Source organism: Saccopteryx bilineata, chromosome 12 (assembly GCF_036850765.1).
Source record: "Saccopteryx bilineata isolate mSacBil1 chromosome 12, mSacBil1_pri_phased_curated, whole genome shotgun sequence".
Lineage (NCBI taxonomy): Eukaryota > Metazoa > Chordata > Mammalia > Chiroptera > Emballonuridae > Saccopteryx > Saccopteryx bilineata.
The window spans coordinates 10,477,119-10,481,590 of record NC_089501.1 but is presented as its reverse complement, the minus strand read 5'-3'; positions in this window follow the sequence as shown (position 1 = coordinate 10,481,590).

Sequence of the window (4,472 nt, the reverse complement as noted above, 5' to 3'; positions counted from 1 at the left end):
CTTACCAGGCGGTGGCACAGTGGATAGAGCGTCGGACTGGGATGCAGAGGACCTGGGTTCGAGACCCCAAGGTCGCCAGCTTGAGTGCGGGCTCATCTGGTTTGAGGAAAAGCCCACTAACTTGAACCCAAGGTCGCTGGCTCCAGCAAGGGGTTACTCAGTCTGCTGAAGGCCTGCGGTCAAGGCACATATGAGAAAGCAATCAATGAACAACTAAAGAGTTACAATGCGCAATGAAAAACTAATGACTGATGCTTCTCATCTCTCTCATTCCTGTCTGTCTGTCCCTGTCTATCCCTCTCTCTGACTCACTCTCTGTCTCTGTAAAAAAAAAAAAAAAAAAAAAGGTAACAAAAAGTTTAGAATTTGTATTTGTGATGGACTACTAACTGCAGGATTGGTTCTGATTGGCTGCTTGTGATCTCAGTCTCTGACTTAATTTCTGGATCTAATTTGGGAGTGAAATGGCAAATATGGAGTTATAGAGAGAATATTGTTCCGGAATAGATCTTCTCTCTGTTTAGCGATCCAGTGCCCATTTTCTAATACAGTAACCCTCCCTCTTTTATCTGAACTATTTTGGAGAAAATGTGTAGTCTGGTATACTCTGATTTCCTCTGTTTGCAGGAATGGCCATGAAGCTTAAGACATAAGTATTTAATCAAAGTGTTGTTAGCATATGTACTTGAGAATATAGTTGAGTACTTTGGACAAATGGTAATAATTATATAGAATAGCATTATACAGATGATAATGTAAAAATACAAGTTGCTATTGATTTTACTTAATGGTGTGTAACTCCTTTCTAGAGAATAAATTTAGTTTACTTCAAATTCATTGAGAATACTTGATTAAAATGCTTATCCTGACTTCAGTGCTCAGCCAAGTATGTACTGAAAAAGGCAAAAGAAAACTGATAGGAAACAATAAGTGGATTGGACATGTATGTGCTTAAAGCAGCATTAGAAAAATATCTTCTGCTCTTTCTTAGTTGTAAATATCAGTGGATAAATATAAAAAGAGAAGATAGATATTGATAAATAAGAAATGCCTTTGGTCCTTGAAAAACAAATGCTTGCTTATTTCTCACTTGTTTTTATAGAGCTGCCTGCCAGGCTACTTATTGGGGTCTTTATAAAGAGGGTCTCATGTGAGAAAATAATAAAATGAGAACATTTTATGATGAAAACTCAGCACAATTCTTTCAATATACTTTTTCCTACTGAGTCCTACAGAAAACATGGCAGTGAATTATGGGAACACAATCTTTAAAATGTGTTCCCCTCACCTTTTCCCTAAATAAATGGGTTGTCTTAGCTCCTTTTGTGCCCTTATTTCTCATTGTCCCCCAGCTTCACATACTTGAGTCCAAAATATCTCTCTGCTTTTTGTTGTCTTTCTAGCATCAGATAACTCTCCTAAATCAATGCTGTGGTTGCATCTGTTCTTTTAGTTCTTTTTTTTCCTTTTTGTGGTTTCATTTGAAATGGTTTATTTACATAAAGAAAATGCCATTGAGACATAAATATTAGAATAAGTGCCTTAACACAATTATGGAGAGAGTCATGGAAGTCTGGGTCTAAAGGTGTCCCTGCCTCAGTTTTGACTCAGCCACTCAGTTTTTGTTCTTGGGAAACTGACTTACCTTCTCTGAACCTTTGGTTTTCCACCCATGAAATGGGATGATGATATGTCGCAGTGATTATAAAGAGTAAATGAGATGTCATAAAAGCAGAACTTCTTGTAAATTCCAATTTTAAAGCTTTTATATATTTTTTTTCTAGAGTACAAAAACAGTGTCTTAATCTTTTTTTTCTTTTTGGCTTCAGCACTTAGCCGTGAGCAGGGATATAGTGGGCCCACAGAAATGTGTGTTGAAGGAGTTATTGATATTTTTTACAGGACTGAGGTTCATGTCAAGGTTTCTTACTCATCTGTGGATTCCTCCTGGACCAGCGTTGAGCTGGTCAGATGTTTCTCACAAATCCTGGCTCTGTGCTGAGCATACACAGGTGTCTCCTAAGGATCCAGAATAGTGAGTGGGGGCCATGTTGGCAGCATGATCTGCTTCTGAGGGAAGCAGAATAATCTAGTGTATCATATACAGGGTGGGGCGAAAGGAGGTTACAGTTGTTTGTATAGAAAATAATACAATAATGACCTCTGTGTTTTGCATACTCACAACTGTAAACCTATTGTGCCCCTCCCTGTATGTTTGGCCATACTCTGTAACTTCATCAGTGAACAGAGAGGTCTTTAGACTTCTCCAGTGACATGGAAACCTAGACAAGCATTCATAATGAAAGAATCGTGCACAACACCGGACTAATAAGTAATCCTAAAGAAATCACAGATGTTCTATCGTAAGTACTTCAATAAACTTTATAAAACTGTTTCCACAATAAATGACATATCCTCTAGCAGCAGTAATTAAAATCTGTAATAAAACCAAACAAAGAATTGGAAGAGTTCATTTCTTGTGGATAAACACACTAATTACATTTGCCCAGCTGCACTTTCCATAGCTTTGTTAAAGACATATGAGTCAGGGTCATGGCCTGTGAGAACACTGAGCTGTATTCTTAAACCAGACCCTGTACAGCTCACCTAATCAACTTCTGTTTCTCTGTTGGCTCAAAGTCTAGACCAGTAGGCTAGAGATGTGGATTCCAAATTCTATTCTGCCACTAATTTTTAAAGTGAAGAAAAACAAGTGCCTTAATTTTCTAAATTCAAGAATGGGTTTTATTATACATTTGCCCTACCTATTTCTCAGGGTGTTTGAGACAATTAAATGATGGAATATAAGAAATACTGGAAAATAAACACAGAATTCTCTTTGCCCAGTCACCTTAGGAGTCAAGCGGCATGCAGGCTCTGCAAGACCACCAGCTCCTCAATGCCAGCACGGTCTCCTGTGTTCTGCCGCAGGGAGGTCAACAGGACTGGGAGGCGGGTGCTGTCAGCTCAAGCCCAGCAGGTGCACCTCAGGGATTTGCAGGTGGGGTCTGCCTAGCCAGCTGGCTGGTTCAGCTTCTTAGGTTGTCTTTTCAGTTACTTCTAGATCCAGTCTTTTTTTTTTTTTTTTTTTTTTTTTACAGAGACAGAGAGTGAGTCAGAGAGAGGGATAGAGAGGGACAGACAGACAGGAACGAAGAGAGATGAGAAGCATCAATCATTAGTTTTTCATTGCGCGTTGCAACACCTTAGTTGTTCATTGATTGTTTTCTCATATGTGCCTTGACTGCGGGCCTTCAGCAGACCGAGTAACCCCTTGCTGGAGCCAGCGACCTTGGGTTCAAGCTGGTGGGCTTTTTGCTCAAACCAGATGAGCCCACGCTCAAGCTGGTGACCTCAGGGTCTCGAACCTGGGTCTTCCGCATCCCAGTCCGACGCTCTATCCATTGCGCCACTGCCTGGTCAGGCTAGATCCAGTCTTAATTTAATACTTATTTAGATTACCCAGTAGTGATTTCTTCTTCTTACTGTGTTGACTCCTAGTTTTGTTTACAGGTGACTCAGATGGTCTCTAAATCCTTGATTTTCTTTTGTCTTCATTTCCAAGACAAGTATTACCTTGCTGCATTCAATTGTCATGCTGTATAATTATTTGTAGGTCAGGTACACTTGCTGCTTCAATTGCCGAGGACAAATTATAATGTTGTACACTCTGGAAGTCTGTTGTTAGGTTTAGTTATTATATAATTATTTTAAGTCAAAACTTATTAATTTTTTCTTCATGTTAACTTTTTAATTTTTCACTTCTATATGCCTTCTTGCAACCACTTTAGTTACAGCCCTCCTTGACATGTGGTCTTCTTGAAGAATCTTCCTTCGGACATTGCTGAAGGCCGGTCACTGGTGAAACACAGTGTCTTAGTACATCTGAGTTGCTTTAACAGAAACATCACAGTCTGGTGGCTTATCAACAACAGAAATGCTATTTCTCACAGTTTTGGAGGTTGGTAAGTCCAAGATCAAGGTGCCTGCATGTGTGCTGTCTGGTGAGAACCTACTTTCTAGTTTTAATTCTTTCTGTGTCTTACCGTATCGGAAGAGAACAGGGGAGCTCTGTGAAGCTCCTTTTATTAGGGCACTAATTCTATTCCTGACGGCTCTACTTTCCTGATTGAATCACCTATAAAAGTTCCCACCTTCTGATATGATCACATATTGGGGTTAGGATTTCAACATATAAATTTGGGATAGACACAGATATCCAGTTAACATGGCAACCTAATAATGCTAGAAGACAAATAATGCTGTCCCCACTTTTAGGATGTAGGGGTCAGGGGCCCCAACTGGAAAAGCAAGGACATAGGTGTCACTGAAGTCTTGGTTTGAATTCTAGTTCTGCCAGAACAAGCTGTGTTAATTTGGGCAGGATATTTCATTTATGTGACACTCATTTTTTTCGTCTAAAAAAGGATAATAATGCCTATTTTGCAAGGAAATTATTTAATAATGAAATA